General features: G+C 41.2%; 1 non-coding gene across 1 annotated transcript; it reads left to right on the forward strand.

Moving 5' to 3' along the window:
• Positions 1-252: 252 nt before the first annotated feature.
• Positions 253-371, forward strand: LOC140224921 (5S ribosomal RNA). The gene has a single exon (XR_011900142.1). It is a non-coding gene; the product is annotated as a 5S ribosomal RNA (ribosomal RNA).
• The last annotated feature ends 20,305 nt before the right edge of the window (positions 372-20,676 follow it).

Below are 20,676 nucleotides of genomic sequence, written 5' to 3' on the forward strand. Positions count from 1 at the left end.
TGTTCAGATGCTCAATCTGAAAACTTCAGAGATCCATACGACCTGAACTTCGGGTCCCGCGCACGAAGTTTTTTTCTCCGTGTGCGAACTACAATAATCATGGACCTATCCACAGGACCCTAAAAGCTGCATCACCTGATCTCAAAATTACCGAAATGTCCATACTCTCCCTATGTATGTAGATAGTCTGGGAAGGACAAAATGCGAGGTAGATTGATTGGCGTATCCGCGATTCCATCTGTGCCCCCCTTCGCCAACGGCCATACCACGTTGAAAGCACCGGTTCTCGTCCGAACACCGAAGTTAAGCAGCGTCGGGCGTAGTTAGTACTTAGATGGGAGACCGCTTGGGAACACTGCGTGCTGTTGGCCTCTATTTTGGTTCAATTTGCGTTTCTGTCATGAAGTTATTAATTTGTTTTGCACACTTCGTATTTTATTCTTTTTAGTGTCGTGTTTTCCTAATAAGCAAAGAGACGCAACCATCAATAATATACTGTGATGACTATGTTTGATTTTTTTTCTTGACACATATTCTGATCGAATTTTTTCTGTTTGTTTCAGGTGAGTCTATTCAGCATTACTGTTTAGGCTTAATCACTACAGCTTGAGCATTACTCCCTTGAAAATGCTTCCTTTCGCTGTTCGTGAGTGATTTTACTTCAATATACTAAACATCCGCACGGTTTCAAACATGAAACGGCAGAACTTCCAATTAAATCCGCTGGCTTCTTGAATTTCAAATTTTCCTACGAGTAGGAGTACGGCACGGCAACTAGACACACATATGATACAGGGAGATGAGCATCAAGAAAACCACTTGCATACCATTGTGACTGAGGGGTGCTGAAGGAGGACCTTTACATTGCATTTCAAAAAGGCAACTTTTGCGAATCTTGAGTACATATATTTCAGCGGTATAGCTTGGAAAATGGGCTTTACAAGGGGCAATGATGATTTACCGCAACAAAAATTACAAAATACGAAGGGAAAAAAATTGCGAGTTTAGAACATTTTAATTTTTTCGAAGAATGTAGAATTTTCTTCTCTGTATTTTGTCGTTTTGTATGTTGTGTTTTTTGTGGTGGCATATCATTGTGATTAGTTGCAAGGATCTATTTCCAAAGTTATATTGCTCTTGCGGTTTGCAAAAATTGTCTTTATAATCATGCCATTGTGAGGACTTCCTCAAACCATCCTGTATCACAATTATATTTAAACCAAAAGGGGACTCCTATGGAATTGAGCCGTTTGAGGAACGACAATTATTGCAATTCCTAATTGCATTGTAAAATATCAAGGTTTTATTGATTTGCCGTGATTCCTCTCCTTAATCAAATGATCGATATTATTTTTGAGAACTTGGTTGTATCTCAGGGAAAAGTTGGACTACATTTTGCAGTTAGGAACTACAATTTCTGGCTCATTTTAGAAACAATATACGTACCATTATTAGTTTCCCTTTGAAGATAGGTGTTTTTATGTATGAGCCAGGAATTGTAGTTCCAAATTGCGAAATGCAGCCCAGTTATTTGTCCCGTGCACGCTTAATCTCTTGGTATGGGGAAGAGTAGAGCCTAGATACGAATCTGTAATTCACGGAATTTGCTCCTCAGCAATGACGTCATCACATGTGACGCATGGGAAATCACTAAAGTACTCCTCAATTTTGACTCCGTTTCCCTCAGGGAACCAATCGGAACATCCTAGTATTCAACCGAGAACGTTGTGCGGGAATTTCTCCGAAATTCTTATCCCTATTTCTTATTACATATAGCTTTCATGTCTTGATGTAATCGATTTTCCTTTTCGCTAATGCATTTTAGTTATAATTTCTACCTCTCTGAGAAATTCTACCTTCCTTGAGTCACATCCAGCACGTTTTTTCAATTCCATTTTTCCGAGAAAATAATCTGGGAAATAGCAGTAACTCTCCTTTTCGTGGTATTCGGAACTTATCTACTTTGATCTTTAAACACGCTCCAAAAAGGTGACCTACTAACCCATCACGCTATTTTCTCAAGGAGAAGAATTATAGGTCAGCTGCGCCAGTCAGTCACAGAGTTGTGTTTCGAGGGTTTACGAGACGGTTTAAGCAACTTTAGATTAGCTTTATCAAAAGCAGTGCTTTCTTAGCTCATATGGCAGTGAAAGTCATTGGTCGAAGGGAGGTCACCGTTATTTTGAAAAATTGTATCGCAGTTTTCGGTTTGGAACAACATAATATCTGGCTCCGTTTAGAAACGACGTATCTATTATTATCTTGGTAAAATGATTGGAAATTGGCATTAAAATCTATTATTATCAGTATATGTATAAGTATTAATTTCCCTATGCACATGAATGTTTTACGGAGGGGCCAGAAATTTCAGCTCCTGATTGTAAAATGTTACTCAATCCATCCATTTTTCCTCTTGAATTATTCCTAAGCTCTTCTAGCTCAGTTTAGAAACGACGTATGCATTAGTTTTAGTCGAAAATTTCAATCAAATCCACTCGCAAAAATTCGCATTTTATTAGAATGGAGCTTTTGCATGTGTAAGGAATTTGCGATTCACTTACTGATTCCTATGTGAAATTTTGCGAGAAACACGTTAATGCCACTTGCTTTCTCTGAAATCAACTCCAAAGCTCAAAAGAAGCATTCAAATTTGAAGCCGTAATGGAGGGGATATCCCAAGCTACCCTGAGTTTCCACCTTTATATTAAGACAAACTCTCTATGCAAATATGGGAAGCAATAACATTAACAAGATTGGGTTGCCACTTCATGTGGGAACTTCAAAACTGAAAAAACGGCAACCCTGTAAATGTTCTCCCTATTTTTGCATTAAGAGTATAACTAGATATAGAGGTGGAGTGGACTCTCAAGGTAGCAAGGGATAACCCGTCCATTACGGCCTCAACTTTGAGAGCTTTTTCTCAGCTTTTGAGTTGATTTCAGAGGAAACAAGTGGCGTTATCTTGTTTCTCGCTAAATTTCACATAGGAATCAGTAAGTAAATCGCAAATTCCAGCCACATGCAAGAGCTCCATTCTAATAAAAGGCGAATTTTTGCGGGTGGATTTGATTGAATGTTTCGACTAAAACTATCGCGGTATCAACTTTGAGAGCTTTTTCTCAGTTTTGGAGTTCATTTCAGAGAAAACCAGTGGCACCATCATGTTTCTCGCGAAATTTTACATATGCTGAAGTACTTAAATTGCAAACTCCTCACGCATGCGAAAGCTCCATCCTTGAATGTCATCCGGATATCTGAGCAGGATGCTGATCGGAGATAAGGCAACATCGCGCTCCTTTCCCGATCCCATCGGCCGGTTCTCAGGCTCGCCGGTAACATACAAATGACTTGTGCAATTCTCACCGCAGTAGGTTCGTTATTAATTAGGCTATAAACGTTCCCGATAAGAAGCTACATCGGCGGTTTATTTTTATGACTATTTTTTTTCTTCTCCGGATCCCTCGACTCCTCGACGCCCGCCAAGGTCGGCGTTTTTGGCGCGGATTCGCCGATCAATCATCCACGGTTCAGCGTTGCCATATTGAACCGTAAAACCGCATTTTTAGCCTTATAGCTGGAGGTTTTGTGGCGATTGTGGCAATACAGGTCGAGCGTGTGCCGGCGCTTACATATCAATTAATAGGAGCGACAGGCGAGCTTGTATGCTCCTCCGAGCGTGAAAAATAGATACTTCCCGGTGGTTGATGTCGGCGGTCCCTTGTGGTCGGTCTCAAGACGACTTCTCAAACTTTCCGGTCGGATCATTCGCGCTGGCACTTGCGGATAGCTGTCATCGCTTACAAGTAGGTTATCGAGGTGTTGACGTTGACAGTGTGGCGCGATGTCCGTATTCAAACCGCACCGTGCAGAGAAAATGTGTTCATTTGGATGAGGAAATAATTTTCCTCGACAGTTTTTGGTTGCGTTCAGTGGAATTCTCTTTACGTCGAGGAATCAATCGTTGCTCTTCTGACGGAAGGGCGTGTATCTGTCTCTATGTGAGCCCTGAAAAGTATGGAGTTATTTGAGGAACAGGACTCATGAGGAAATTAAGGTATGTCCTAACGTCAGAGGGACCACGGAATTAGTTATGCGAATTGAACTTCTGTTCGTTACAAAATCTTCTGTCGTAGCCAAATAAATTCCTCATAGCAAAGGAAATTATTGTTCTTACGACTAAAATTTCGGATGAATTCTACGTAATATTCGTTGTACACACAATTTTTGAAATATAAATACCAAAAAGAATTTGTTAATGCACAGAAATGCAGGTTCTGGTTGACTTGTATATTTTGAACTTTTTTCTTCAAAAAACAAAAATCATGATAGATGATAACTGAGTAATTACCCGAAAAAATTCGGGTTTTTAAATTTCTTTATCTTTCTTTCCCACGTTGTGTCCGTTTTCCATCTGATTGCACATACATTTACCACGGGCTGCTCATAGTTGTTTTTGTCCGCAACCTCTATAAAAGAACTTAAAAACGGCCCTCATCCTCTTTTGAGAACGTTCATAAATTACGTAACGCACTTTTCCGGCATTTTTGACCCCCTCCCCCTTGTATCGCTTTTGTGACGTAGGTCCCTATCATGACGTATCTCGTTCTTTGACCCCCGTAGAGCGTTACGTAACTTATGAACAGCCCTTCTCGAAACAATCTTATCTCATCGAACTAGATAGAGGCAAAAACTAATTTTAATCCCCGAAAATAACTTTTACACCACAGAAAAAGAGCGAGCGTAGAATAATATAATGCCTCCAGGACCGTCATTTCTCTAGCTCTTGGGTTCCGTTTTCCCCGAGCCATTTTCTTCGAGCCGAGTCACCAATAAAGAGAAGTGCATGTAATGAGAGGCATCCGTACTCCGCAGCAGGAACGTCGAAATCCGCCGAGTAACACCCGACCGCCGCACAGTGGAACGAACTCATGAGAGCGGTCAGACACGGAATTTTTGGCTAAAATTACAATCTTTAACGTTTGCCTTGTCACAAATTCAATTTTAAGGAGTGTCTCTGAAAGAAAATTCCAAGAATAAACCAAGGGAACCAATTTTAATTTCATATTTTCAAAATATAAGCCTTCAAAGTTTCCAGATTTTGTCCGACTTCTCTCATTGACCAGCAAACTGATTATTGAAGTTGATAGACAAAGCTATAGACAAAGATGACATAGGGAGTATAGAGCGATCTTATCGGTTGAATTGGGTGGCTCCTATAGACTGAGAGAGAAAATAATGATGAACTAATTAAAGGGTTTCTCGTGGGTCGCCGTTATATTGTGATATAATTTTTTTTTTTTTAAATTTAAATTTTTATCACAAATAGACTTGTAACAGCTCCCCCCGCCCCACAGGTAGTTTCTAGTCTATTACCTACTCTCTTGTCCATTGCAACCACCCTTTTCCACCAATGTGATCCCTCCATATCCCTTTTGTCCTTTCGTCTATAGCTTTGTCTAGCACTTTCAATAATCGGCCCCCAGGTCCAGTGTGCGCCGTGAGTGATCACCTACGCAGTGCACCGAAACGCCACCGCGGAGGAGAAAGGGGACGAGGGGGTGGGGAAAGGGACGGGGGTTACTAATGACGCAGCAAAGTTGATAAAAGCACTCGAAACGGGATGAAAATTGCGTGCGGGGAGGCGAGTGATAAATACACGAAAACGGCCCCGAGACGTCTTAAATACGAAACGGCCTCGATTAAAAATGGAAACAATCGCCGAGATTACCTGGCGTTTTCGCGGGGAGTCCCGCGGAGATGCAAACAGCGCGCGAACCGGAATCCCGAGGGATACAAATTAGTTTTACATTAAACGGGATTAAAATCGTCGGCGACGACGGCGAACGGTTTGTCAGCGGCGAGGAACGGTGTCTCGCCCAGGAAAAACCGCTTATCCACCTGTATGAATTAGATCGGAGTTGTGTGGTTCTCGTTCGGCAAGGCGGAACGGTGGGCGGAACGGCGGAACGGAACGGGACGGAACGACGGGATGCTGAGTGCATTGGACCATTAACCTAATGTTCGGAAGCTCGCGGACCGAACTTGATAAGTTCATTTTCTCGTGAGCCCTGAGGTACGCGAGAAAGGTTGTATTCCAGGGCTCATGGGATAATGCACACGTGAGGTTTTGAAGGGGAGCGTTTCGCGCACTCAGACCGACGATCTGGGTTTGTGACCGGAGACGGAGGATTTTAGAGAGCCCGTACTAATGGCCGCCTGCGGTGTGGGATTTTTTTCCACGGTGGAAAAAAGTTCGGTCGTTTGCGAACTGGATGTTCCGTGTTCGATATCGCCCGAACATCTCGGTTTGGGAAGCTGAATTTTCGGTTTTACGGTAGTCGACGCAGAGAAAAATTCAACAGAAATTCCAATCAATAATTCTCGGACGAGATTCTCGTTGCGTCGACAGGAACTTTTCTTGTCTTAAATGGAATTCATTCTGCAATTAGGAACTACAATTTCTGGCTCATCCGTGAAAAACACTCATGTGCATAGGGAAACTAATGGTACGTATGCCATGTCTAAACTGAGGCAGATATTAAATGGATCGAAATCGTAGAATGTAGCTGTCCAAATGATCTCTATGCATTTTCAAGGAGACGCGCGTCCTGTCCCCCACATGGCGGCCTAAGAATGCCTTCAACGTAACATCATAATTTATTTGTATTTACGAAGCTTGAGTAAAATTGAACGGTTTACATTGAAAAATAGAGCCTTATATGAGTCCATAACGTTTAACTACCGCAAAACATACAGCATGCAAAAGAAAACGTACTCGCAGGTCCTCACCTACCTTAAAGTTTGTCAAAATCTCATAATCTTTTATTTTACCCTTAATATTTTTTGCAATGGCAAACCTTTGCAATGTCTTGCAAGAATTTATCCCAAAAGTTAAACGGTTGAACTCTATCCAAGTTTTGTAAAACTTATACTTTCAATGATGCTACGTTACAGGCATCTTTGATGCTGTTTTAAGCATAGTGTAAATCATGAGACTTCTCTAACGAAAGGAGGTGCTTAAGAAACGATAATTAGTGTTACCGTCAGTCACGCAGAATCATAGCGTCGCTCCCGTGACGTGAGGGGGTATCTCTGTTTCCACTTGAGCCCTAGAAAGCATCGAGCCATACGGAGAACAGGGCTCAAGTTATAACTGAGATACACCCTTACTTCAAAAGCACGACGATAAGAAGTGCTGTCGAATCTCCACAAACTTAATCCAGTGAAATCGATGTATCTATGTGTCGAAAGCTTGTATACCTACAGGAGGGTCCAGAGGACGGAAAGCGTGCGCAGTCGGGACATCTGTTTGAGGGGTCATTTTCTAAGTGTTCGATGATTTCAATTAGCCGAATGAGGCCGCTCAAAAACATGGACTGCTCGAGTGGAAGGGGCTGCTTGAGTCCACTTCTTGAAAATTCAATTACCAAATTACTCCCTGGAAGCAGATTGCTCTCACATCGCATCGCGGTGCTCATACCACCCCTGTCCATAAGATTAGGTCCACTCACATCGGCGACCCCCAGTAATTCATCTGTTACGTGCATTACCCATTACCCCTCCTCAAAGCTTGCTTTTTTTCGACTCATTCGTATTGTGTATTGCTGTAATATTGTGCGTACGGCATTACAAAGGGGTTGAAGCCCGAAGACGTTGACGTCAAGGGTTTAAGCTGACATGCGTGGTGTTATAAATTGAAGCATTTATACTCGTACAATAAATTAAGATAAAATGGGAACAAGATTACCATTTAATAAAAACATACTTACAATTTTCACTGAAAGTAGTTGCAGTAATAACCACCACATCCGGAGAAATAAACATAAATGAACAAAAATTGATCGTTGGTGTACAAGGAGAAAAATAATGTACTCCAACCCCTTCAAAAATTGTGCAATCCTCTGAGTAAAATGCAATTTTCTTAGTCGTGATTGACACAAAAATATCATGTGGGCAAATAAGCTTCCGTTGTCATAACTTAATTTTTTTGGGTGCAATAATTGACCCGATCCTTGATTCGGATGAAAAACTGCCAGGAAAATAGTTTGATTTGCTTCTCTGAGTCGTTTTTCCTCGGCGTATGCTTTTTAATCATATTTGGCCATGTTTTCCATGTGTTTTTTGAGGAACAACTTTGTTCTGAGATCGTACTTTGAAGATGAGCAATTATGTTTTGATTATATTTACTAACGAATTTTAATGAAATTTTTTAAAATTGTGTAGAGCTACTTGCCACTCCCTGCCTCTTGCCATTGTCACTCCTATGATGTATCTTGAAATCCATTAAACCAATTGTACAACATTATTGGATTCTATGTTGTACCTACTTGAATCCGCCCTGTGAATTATCCTCCTTGTAACGGCTGCTATTTCCATATGATAGTGAGAGAGAGAGTTTGGGGAGGGGGGATAGAACATGGGCGTTGAAGATACGCAGGGTTATTTAGTAGGAAGGGGGTTTATTTGGGGGAGGGGGGTTCGAGCGTTGACGTGTAACGCAAAGGGACGACCGGAGTGGACCAATGTATCCTGGCCTCCCCCGAGTTGCCAAGACTCTACCAGCAATTGGACTTTATTCTGCTATCAGGAACTATTATTTCTGGCTCAATTTAGAAACAGCATATGTGGCATAAGCTTTCCCATGCAGGTAGGTGCTTTTATGGATGAGCCTGAAACTTAAGTTCCTTTTTGCAAAATGTGGTCCAATTTTTTCTTGTTTGCTTCATGATTATAGCATCAATGAGGTGGTAAGGTGGTCAATTGATAGTATAATTATCCTTGGAGTGATGACATCGGCCATAGAAGTGAATATTACAAATTTTAATCAGAGACCTCGTATTTCAATTTGCGACGTTGTAGATTTCCTTTCTTAGCGTACTTTTTTCCGTGAAGACAAATAGTCGTAATCGCGCATAGTATCGAGTTTTCCCCGTTTCACTTTGGAAAATGTCTTGTCCAAAAAGAGAGAGAGAGAAAAATAACGGAAACAAAGAGACAAACTTGATTTAAACACTCCAGTTATTAATGCAACGTAGCAGTATTGCATCAACTAAAAAAATCATGTTGCCTCCGCACAATTTTTTTTAATTGAACTAGCATAAAGTTGATGTCGAGCGAAAATGACCAGCCAAATACAGTGTCGGATCCATCCGAAAGTTCCGCCAGATTATCAAAACCTCGAACCATGAACAAAAAAAGTACTTATTTGATTTAAATTTTTGTTGCGTCGGCACAATTTGCTTTGATCCATAGTATACAAACACAATGGCGAGTGAAAATGACTAGCTCAATACAGTGTTGGCTTGAGCTAAAAGTTGCGTCAGATCAACAAAACGTTTCTGCGCGCCGATTGTTGAAACTGACAGACAAAGCGACAGATAAAGAGGACATAGGGAGTATGGAGTGATCCTATTGGTTGACATTCATTGTGGGATTTAATAGACTTAGGAAGAAAATGATGGACTAACTGTTGGGTTTTTGGTGGGTCGCCGTTAGTTAGTCCATTACCTACCTCCTAAGTCCATTGCTACCACCCGCTTCCACCAATAGGATCCCTCCAAATCCCTTTTTTCGCCTTTGTCTATAGCTTTTTTTATCAGTTTCAATAATGGGCCCGCTGGACAACGCAATTTCGAGTAATGTCAATGATACGTATGTTGATCCAATACAGCGATCGTTGTATCGGCCACCTCATTAAATTTTTTTCTCAGTGAATGTTTTCCTGCGTTCTTTTTATGATACCGTGAAGGAGCCAGCATTTGAAACGTCTGTGAAATGCTTCCTCATGGTTTCACCGGCGGTATGTCGGTCGATGCCTGAAACTTCCTCACAAAGTGGAGTATACACGAGACAATGTCCGGCAACGGCGTCTGCTTCCGTGTGTGTACCGTGGAAGCCACTAAGTGCATCGTGTGTTGTCTGGCGTCCAGGCGCTGTTTTGTCTTGCGAGCAGCTGCCGCGCAAATTGCATACCTTCCCGGGTTCTTTAAATTGAATTCTAACTACGTTTGCAGAGTCCATGTTTGATCCTTTAATTGCAGCGCTGGCCATTAGTGCACCGCCGGGCGCTGTGTGCTTAATTCGATCAGATGGCCCGTGGAAACTGCAAACGGCTGTCCAGCAACGTTGTCAAATTCATACCGAAAATTGTATAATTTTAATAGATCTGTGGTAGGTTTCAGTGCGACACGGCATCGATGGTGTTCGGCCGGAATTCGCGTACTTGTGACCCTATTTAACGCTTGTCCGTTTGGTGTTTCGGTCGTTGTCCGTGAATTATACGATTCGGGATTAAAATTTTAACCAGTTCAAAATCCACTCATCACTTACCGCAATTGTGATTTGGTTTGATTTTTCTCAACATTAAAAAGGTCATAATTTGGTTTTGAGCGAAACTTTTACCAGCATGTTTATCGAAATTTTTTGAAGAAGTTCAGGAATCAAGAAAGAAGCACTAGGTTTGGTCACAAATCGAGGGTCAAATAGCTATCTTACGAGGATAGAGATATTTTAGGTTTTTGTCGAAATTATGAAGTAGCGCAATTTATTGAAAGATACCAAATTTGACATATTCAACCGAACCAGCCTATTTGTACTTTAGTTCTAGTTCTGTACTTAGTAATACTAGTGTTCTCTTCTTCTTTATTTTCCTACTATAGAAACTAAGCAACATAAGTCTTCAGACTTCTGTTGAATTTCTTTTGGATTACGAAAGAAATTCTCGAAAAATATAAAGAGAAAATACTGCTTTGCTATCTAATCCGTCCTTATTAGAGCGAAAAAAGAAGAGTAAACCTCAAGAGAAGTTTCATAAGCTGATGAGATCCTATTTTAACCTCGATTGAAGGTCCACAGTACACAGTACACATAAAAAGAGACGCACCTCAATAGACTTTTCTTTCATAGCGGTTTTACAAGGTGGCCAAATCGTTCATGAATTTAAATTATCATCAACTTCCATCAAAATCGAGATTTGGCACCATTGGATACGTATGCGATATCGCTAACGCAAACGCCTTACGCAACGCTGATCTGCTCTGAAACTTTTCCCCTCTCCTCGAAATAATTTAATTACGCACTGCTTCAAAGTTTAACACCCGTTTTCAGACTGCTATATTCTACAGGTTTTCCACTATTCAAATTCTGTCGAGAGCTACTTTGCTTTCGGGTGAGATCAAGCTCTGCGTCCTGCGTTGCTTGGATTTTAAATTTACCTAAATTTTAGGGAGTGAAGTATGAGTAAATTGAGATATTAATGTTACTAAGCTAGAGAAACGAATACTAAATATCTGAGTATTACCGTGAGGTGTCAATGTCCCTTCAGTCCTCAAAAGAATGAACTCACATTTTTGAAGAAAACTCATACCTACGCTACATGTAGTCTTTTCAAGGTTCCCTGTCCCCTGTCCCTCTTTGAAAATATGAGTTTTAATCCGGCACTTACATGGAAGTCATAGGGGAAAAAAAATTCTAGAACGGAAACTCACAGAATTTGTGGACGTATATTTCTACTTCAAAATTATTAGTTCAACCTCAGATTACCCAAATTCTCTGTATTTTGACAAGAAATAGTGTTCGCATCAGAATCCCTACGATTTACGTACCCAGTCCGTCATTCATAATCCACATGAAAATACTTACACACTAAAACCCTGTGACGTACTTTGGCAACGTCGTGCAGCACGTGTGTGGTGGCGGCTGTGATAGGCGCCAACTTCTCACCCTCGCTAAGTTCCTTTCGACACCTCTCTATTGAGCAGTGATATTTTCCAGTCACTTATTTTGAAAAAGACCCACCCTCCACGTCAATGATCTCTCGAGTCGGCATATTTAATTCGGGGTGATACTGTGCCATTATCCCAATCGAGTGACCCAGAAAGTAAGGGTGATAGGGGGAATCGGAGACTCGCTGTGACTGACTTTACGCATGCGTCTTTTGGGGGCAGTCGAGGAGCTTTCCGGGAAAGGAGATAGAAATATTTGTGTCACTCCTGGTTAGTATAGGAAGTGAAGTACCAATCAAAATTTTTGGTTGGTTTTGGTACAGTTTGCGGTGAATTTAGCTCAGGCTATTGAGAGACTAAAAAACCTCTGAGTCAATCGAAGACATGGATTATTTTGTGTTTTACTTCCTGTACTAACCAAAATTTTTTGTTGCGTTTTCTCTTTCTGCTAGCGAAAAACCGCTTTCAAGAAAAATGCATTTGACGTTTCCATAAATACAATTTGGCCCCTGGCGATGACTTACATCGGAACTTGGACTTCAATTTACGGCGTAAGTCACCATCAGTGACCAGGAAGTAATAATCAAAACTTTGAATACATTTTTCCAATCGCGATTTTTCGATGCGGGCGTTTTTACAAAAAGCTCTTCAATTTAGCTCAATTTCATACTTTGTAGCCTATTATTGTCTTACTTTCTTGGTCAAATTTTTAAATTATCTAAAACTGGTTCATTTTACAGAGGCTTTAAGCCCGGTAAAGTTCGTTTGAGATTGTCTTCAATTATAAATACTCGATTTTCTTAATTTCCTTGCATAATAATGTATCCCTAAATGCCTGCATGTTATTCGTTAATTATCCGTTCATTATCGATCGGTAATTCATCTCTTTTTTATAAATTATTTTTTATGTCGGTGCAAAATTACAACAATAATCTATATAATTTAGCCTTAAACTCATCTGTTATTACAAGTAACCGTCGAAAAAAGAAAAAGTTTAAAACTTCAGAGTAAAGCAACTCTTGTTTTAAAAGGACCAAATGCATAGAAATAAAAAATTGTATAAAAAAACTGCTCACGTGAGGATCCAACTTTGATGATTTCTCAGCGAAAAGTGGCAATGCATGTGCGTCTTCGGAAAACGTTCAAATTTCGGGAACCCCTTCGAACTTTTCGAAAGCTCCTGAGATAGGCGTGGGTTATTGTGAAGGGTTGTATTTTCTTGGCTGGTCCTTCGTCGACAGGAGGAATCGATCCCTTCAGACGGAGAGAGTTTTTTCATCCAGGAAGAGTTCATTCGGCGGGCACTTCGCTGATGGTCTAAATTAAATTAGAGCCATTTTGGTTTGACAGTAATCCGCCGTGGACTATACTGCCGTGACTTTTTCGCTCTATTGTCAGTTAGAGTTAATCTTTTACCCCTATCCTTTGTTGGACTCTCCGGGTCACTTTATTCGTACTCTCTCCGCGGAAAGCTAAAGAACTGCTTGGACGTGCAACGAGTTGCGTACTTTTATCAAACAATCCGCGTCAAAATTACGGTTCTGGTAATTTATCAATATTCATCCCTAACCTGGGACTGTCGTAAATAATACAAATATAGGAATCTTACCGAAAAAATATAATTTATCAGTACTTACACCAAAAAATCACGGAATATGTTGCACAGAATATATGAATTTCCTAGCAACAGTTCAACAAAAAAAAGGGACTGAACACGAGAGAAACGTTTTTCTTTTTTCTGATCTATAACTCGAATTTTCTGTATAATGCAACTCCTGGTGTGGATTTGTGGCTGTATTCCCTTTTAACCCGAAATTCAGCGATTTCTAATCAATGAAAACCATAAGAAACCGACACTTACTCGTCTGACATTTTTAACGTTATAAAATAGACAACAGGAGCATAGGAACTGACTCCAAAAGTATCCTCCGCCGTAATAATAAATAAATAAGTAAATAAATAAACGGATAAGTAGATAAATAAAAGTGCATATACCTTTTTTAGACCTATCTAGAAGGTTTTGGGTCTCGTGCGTACCGCTTTTAAATCAGAACAAAAATTATAGAACAACTTATACTATTAACCTTATAGAACCTCCTAGTTTTCTTGTTTCGTTGCTCATTTACTCTTACTAAACTCCATATTCATCGTCTGAACGAAAAAAGGGACTGTAAAATCTTACGGCTTCTGAAATAACAATTACCTCCTCAGCATTCGGTAAAAAAGTTTAAATTTTTTTAACGCCGGTCGTATCCGAAGAAAGATATATTGGCTTAGTTGCAGTACCAGGAACAGGACTCCGGCGGGTGGGTGACAGGGGAACAGGAGGGAGGGACGAAGGGATAAAATGAGAAAATCTGAAACGAGGGATAAAATGAGAAACGCAAAGCCCCACGTGGCGAGTTGACTTTGCAGCCGGATTCGTCGCGGGAAATCTGCGTGACTCGAAGATTCGCGAAAGTCTCCGCAGCGAACGCGAACCTCCCAGACCGCGCGGACAGCAGGGGAATCGCACGGATTACAAGCTTTTGTCAAGATTCCGCAAAGTGAATTTATTCCGCCGGGCCGAACAAACAAATCCCTCCCTATTATATTACACTCTTTTTTATAATTTATTTATTTCCAAGCCGCCGCGAAGAGAAAGAGAAAAAAATTAAAGCCTCCCTCCTCCCCGATAGGAGCCGAGATTAAAAAACTAAATAAGATGAATCATTCTGCGTAAGGAGACGGCTGAGGGGTCGTAAAGTTGGGAGAGGTGGGGGGTGGGGGAGGGTGGGGGGTCTGCGTGCAAAACTGAGCTCGTATCAGGATTCGGAGTACTTACAGTTGTTAACACGGAGAGAGACGTTGGAAATTATTAGTTTTCTGAGGCATTGCGCTCGGCACGGCTTATTTTGATTCCAAAGTTTGTTATCGGGATTTAAAAAAGTTCCGTTTGCAGTCACGCCGAAGCGCGGCTTACCACTGCCGGCTTGTTGTGCGTCTTTTCCAGTCTTTCTCCTCGCTCCGCGTCGAAGCTGCCAAGCTTGGCTCGAATTTTTCCGTCCTTAACAACGAGCCTCGCCAACTAATCCAGCGGTTTGACAGGGAAATTCCTCGGAATTTTGTACGGTTCTCAGAAGCGCCTCTCGGAAAGTTTCCGCTCATATTCAATTTTGGATCTCGCGGCGCGGAAAAGTTCCGTTTCAAATCTCCGCGGCTAAGTTTGCTTTAAGACAGGGATTTTGACTTTTCGGATATGACAATCGCGGAGGCTGTCGCGTGGAATTGTACGTTAGGAAGTTGGTAGGTCTTTTTGAAAGAAAGTGTAGGCTGAAGCTCGTATTATGTCAATCTCCTGTATGGGTTTGTTTAAGGAAAGTTACTTACGTAAAATCAAATCCCGGTTGTCATTTGGAGAAAGGGAAACAAGGCTGTTTGTTTGAAGCGCATTCAGTCATTTTCAGCGTGAACTGTGCATATGATCCATACGTTCTCGAATTTGAGTCGAGGATAAGTTTTTCTCACAGCCTTTTTTACTTTTGGAAAATTAACGCTTCTTAAAGAAGTTTTTAAAAGTTTTAATAACAGCATGGATCGAGTTTAACAGAAACACCACCGAAAAGCATCAAGTCTGAACTTAGATAAAAGGGGTTGCAGTTTTATTCCTTCATGAGACTCAATGTTAAGGACAAACAACAGCTACATTCATGTCGAAAACGTCTTTTCTCGACTTTGAATTTCTGATGGAGAAAATGTACGACAAGTTTAATTCAAATCTATTCCTAAATCCTCTTGTCGCTCCTTAGACGTAAGGACGTATCTTATTTTCCACGTGAGTCCAGCTCCATAAAACTCTGTTCTTTCTGAGACTCAGGCGAGAACTAAGAATCGCCCTTGGTTCAGAGGAACGACGGTATGTAGTTTCATCTGGTGATCTTTGTGTGTATTAGTCGCTTTAAAATCGCAATAGTGCGCTTCGGAACACCTAATCGTAGCCTAAATCTGTCGAAGTAAAGATTTCCTGAAAGCTGGCATCTCTCTATCCCTTATTGGATTTCTTCTATCTGGATATTTACCTGGTCAAAGTTCTTACATGCATAAAAATCGCTCCCACAGCGCACTTTGGCGCTCTTCGATACCTAAACGCCACATCTGTCTATCTTCCCACATGGTATCGGGCAACTGACAACGCAACATCTCTTCGTCGACGCCCTGCCGCCACAATATTAATGATTTTTCTTAAAACGGCAGGTAATTATAATCTTCCGACTCCGTTGACTTCAAATTTTGGAATCGTTATCGCCCAGGCTTTATTTTGCCGTACACTGGAATAAAACATTGGATCTAAAGTCCAGACTCTTGAAAACATTGCCAAAAAAAGGACTCTTGATTCAGACAGATTTCAGCTTAAATCAAAAGGAAATCCGCTCAAATTAAGAGGCTTGGTTCTTGATTTAAGCTTATAAATCTGATCGAATCAAGAGTATTTTTTCTTGTCGATGTTCTTAAGAGTCTGGACTCTAGATCCAATGTGTTTTTTTTCCAGTGTACAGTGGCCTCTCAAGACGCGAAGCGCTTGATAATCTTGGGCCGCGTAGCAACCAGGGCCAGGGACAGACCTATCAGTGGGCAGAGTATTGTATCACTCTTTCGTTTTACCTCTATTAGTACATTACTACACCGTCGCAGGAACGTTGAAGCCGTCTCGCTAGGCGATACTATCAAACGGTCGTTTCGAAAGTCGGGAGGGGGAGCCAACGGCGCAAGGGGGACGGAGATGGGGGGTTGTCTCGCGAAGAGGGAGTTAAAGGAGGCACGGGTGATATATTTTAAATACCACGGCGCAGGCGGAATCCGCTCTCGTCCGCAAGCGGGCTCTTTTTCTAAGTTTTTACATACACTTACTCCGCTACCAAGTTTGTTTTGATTACGCAAAGTTTCGGAGATCTTTCTCTCTCACCGCTCCCCGGGGGTTTTCACCCCCGCCCCCGCAGGCGACAGTCGTACCCCTTTCAGGCGCGCATATTTTCAAGAGTGTCGCGGTAAAGCTCACAAGCGCGGTTGTCTTGTTGAGTCGATGCAAGTAACTTGGGTGTGGCGCGATTACTCGAATCAAGTATTTCAGTTAAAGGATCCTCTTTGGAAGAGTATTACCATCTCAAATTGGGGGAAAAAAAAAAAACATATTGGATCTAGAGTCCAGACTCTTAAAAACATCGACAAGAAAAAATACTCTTGATTCAATCAGATTTAAGCTTAAATCAAGAACCAAGCCTCTTAATTTGAGCGGATTTCCTTTTGATTAAAGCTTATAAATCTGATTGAATCAAGAGTCCTTTTTCCTGTCAATGTTTTTAAAAGTCTGGACTCTAGATCCAATGTGTTTTTTTTCCAGTGAATTAATCGAATCAAGTATGTCAGTTAAAGGATCCTCATTGGAAGAGTATTACCATCTCAATCCTGATACTGGTTGGAAATTCGTGGAATTTTGGATATGTTATTGCGTAGAATAACCTAAGAAGATGACATTTGTTTCAGTGGCGTGGCGTGCTTTGCGATGTATCGATTGATCTGTCATTAAACCTATGTAAAAGGATAGATAATCAGGGTGTTTGCAACGAGCACCTTAACGATCGATTCTGTACCTCAGTTTCAAAAGGGGAAATGTCTATAATCGATCGTTCACGCCTCGGCACTGATTCGTCTCGAAAACTATGCAGTGTTCAACGTTTCTTTGCAATCTTGAAAGAGACCAAAGACATTTAAATGTATTTAAAACAATCGACTTCAGCTGAAGCAGCCCGACAAATCTAGGATAGATATTTATAGTAGGTTTGAATGAAGAAAAACATCGTTTTCAACTCGCAGAGTCGCCACTTTTTACAGCTTAGTGAAAGCATTTCTCTTGAAATCATGTGTTTTTCGAGAAATTCTAAATGAATCAGCGGATGTTAAGCTCTAACAATAGGCAGCTCCCGTCACTGTCGATCCAGGAAATTTTCTCCGCTCCGATTTCTCATCAACTCACCTCCAGGAAATATGAGATAATTAAATAAAACAAATGAACGCAGAAAAAGTAATAAGCAAGTCCACCCTGCACAAATACTTGGAACCTTGGCGGAGTGATGTTCTTGGAAAAAACACACCAAACCCTCCTCTGGCACGGCAATTTGCCGCATCCAATACCGAGAGCGTTTCGCGGTATCCTCGATGTAGTCCTATCATTCGCTCACAGCCCCTTGCCAATCCTTAGCAGCGTGGAAATATTTCCTATTATATCGATATATTATCATATGCAGAGCTTTTTACACTCCACAGTCAGAGGTATTTTTTAAGAAATACGAAACTACGTCAAATCTGTAGAATTGTTTTAAGCTCAATTTAAAAGTCCTATCTGAGGTATGTGTCTCATTATTTTAGCCAAATAGGGGACATTTCCTGGTTTCAAATTCTAAACAAGCAAAAAAGAGAGATTTTTATGGGGGGGATTTTCTCCGCTGGTTTTCTTTCGTCTCTCTTCGGGGGATAAAATATTAAAATCCACTCTGGGAAACTACCGAGAACGCTACTGGAGTTTTCCCCACGAAAGCGTATCAAAGAATGTTTCGGCTTAACTTTTCACCGAAACTAAATGGGGTGCGTTTCGCGGTTTCTCTGATCCTTTCTAGCATTCGCTGAAACTCCCGCGCCAAACCTCTGCTCTGCTGCACCAAGAAAAAAACTGCATACATACACAGGATTTTCATTGGAATTACGCGATTTTTATTGAGCCAGTGGTGTTTCTGGCAAGTTGGCAACAATGTTTTTCCTCTATTTAAATGTGTGTAGAACAATCGATCCTAGGTAAGGCAGGCTGCTTCATCCAGAATCGACATTTGTACCGAATTTAAATGGAAGAAAAGCAGTGTCGTCAACTTGCTGAAATCGCCTCTATATTGAGCTCGGCTCTGTAATCTCCCAATCACATCATGAAACTAATATCTCAATATCATTTACATTTGGGTCAAGAGATGTCTTCTTACAACAGCTCAAATCCACCATTCCAACTTAGAAACGCGTGACTATATACGATTGCTGCCATGTCATGCTAATGAAAATCGCCGTTTGAGCATTTGGATACTGCCAAATCTCCTCTGGTTACAAGAATATTTTCGGAAGTAACGTTGCCTTCATTTTTTTGGCAATTTTGTAGCCCATTTTATGCTTTTCTGATCTTCAAAAATTATAAGTAAAAATGAATGGATTTAATCAGAATCAGTCTAATTTCATGTGACGTCGTCTCATTATCTCCTATAATATTTGTGTTTTACAAGAAAACTGACGAACATTCTGATTCGTTGCTGAGTATATTCCGTCAAATTATGGAACGTTCAAAACGGTATACCTAAACGGTTTTATGGCGTTGCGTTGTATCGTTATAGTCAAGCAAAAATACAAAACATTCAAAAAATAGGCTTTAAAGCTGAATCTGGAATACCCCAAACTTTTCTCCAAAAGAAAATGTCTCAGCTGGAAAAACTTGGCATTGTTCGAATGTTCATACTCACGACGTTTTTACTTAGCAGGGCAGCATTGAAATAATGAGGATTTCACTTTTCCGCCCGTGTTTAAGAGAAACCTCGGACATACATAGGTTTACCCTCGTTACTTACGCGGTTCTATCCAGCTCGGAAAAGCAGCGCAGCGTGGGAATCGGGTTCCTGGAAGGGCGGAATCTGTTGATACTCGTTCGAGGAAAAATGAAGTTCAATACCTCGGATCTCGGCGCGTGAACTCGGGAGACGTCGGGAGATGTTCCCGCGGATTCCTGACGCTCCAGATTCCCCGAAAGAGAGCAAGGAGGGGGAGGGGAGGGTGGTGTGGCGTGGGATATGAAAAGATGTCATATTCGAGAGACGAAATGTGACGCGGGACTTTTGAATGTTTCAGTATTCCTCAATTGTAACGTCAACTTAAGGATAAAAGGCGGAGGCAGTGAAGTCTTAGGAGTCAAAAGGAAAAGTTACCACGCGGCGGAATAGACTCGTCCCAGGTTGCCGCGCAATGGATTATTTGTGTATATTACAGGTGTGTAATGTTTAAAATCTCGAAGGGAGATCCGGGGTGTGTTTCATTTCCAAACTTAATGTGTCTTCCAATGACCCGAGTGATTTAAGTGTAGAATATAATACACAGAGTATAATAGAGAGCAATGATGACGAGAACTTGAGATGAAAAGGAGAAACCCTCGGCGCGGCGCGGTGGTCGGCATGTAACACGTATTAGCGCCTACAAGACTGCATGAATACTTCACGCATTGCGTCAAATACAGTGCGGCCGCTGCGGTCAGCAGCGGGCAGCGTGAAACTCATAGCGCCTACAAGACTGCATGAATACTTCAAGCATTGCGTCAAACACAGTGCGGTCAGCTCAGCGCGGCACGGCGGCAGAAGTTAAAATTATTAAACCACATTCATGTTTGTTTCTTTATAATTTTTTCGTTCATTTCATATAAATGGAAGGTCTTGTCCACACAGAGATATGTTTACGGAACTTAACTTTCGCGCCAAGTTCCGTGAACTTTCGATAGTAGTGTTGACAGGGCTCACGCAAAAAATGTGTCCAACAAGAGTAAACGCGTCTTATGCACCCCTCCCCCGCAGGCACGTCCACTTGATGGTTTTTATCGATGTTTCAAAACGAATGAGAAGGGGGCGGCAAAATACAGGCGGCCCATGGGCGGCAAGTAAGTAAATCCTGCCCTGGACCCGGGTAAGGAGGGGTAGGTTTAACATATGGAAGAGTATCTGAAGAGAAAATTTGACCGCAATTTGCAGTAAGGATTCATTAATTCTGGCTCAAACATAAAAAACACATACCTATCTGCATTAGGAAACTAAATGCTTATTGTGTGTTGTTTCTGCAATGGGCTAGATATAGTAGTTCAAAATTGTAAAATGAAGTCAAATTTTAGGACATGATTCTCATTTAT

This window comes from Bemisia tabaci, chromosome 6 (genome assembly GCF_918797505.1).
Source record: "Bemisia tabaci chromosome 6, PGI_BMITA_v3".
Lineage (NCBI taxonomy): Eukaryota > Metazoa > Arthropoda > Insecta > Hemiptera > Aleyrodidae > Bemisia > Bemisia tabaci.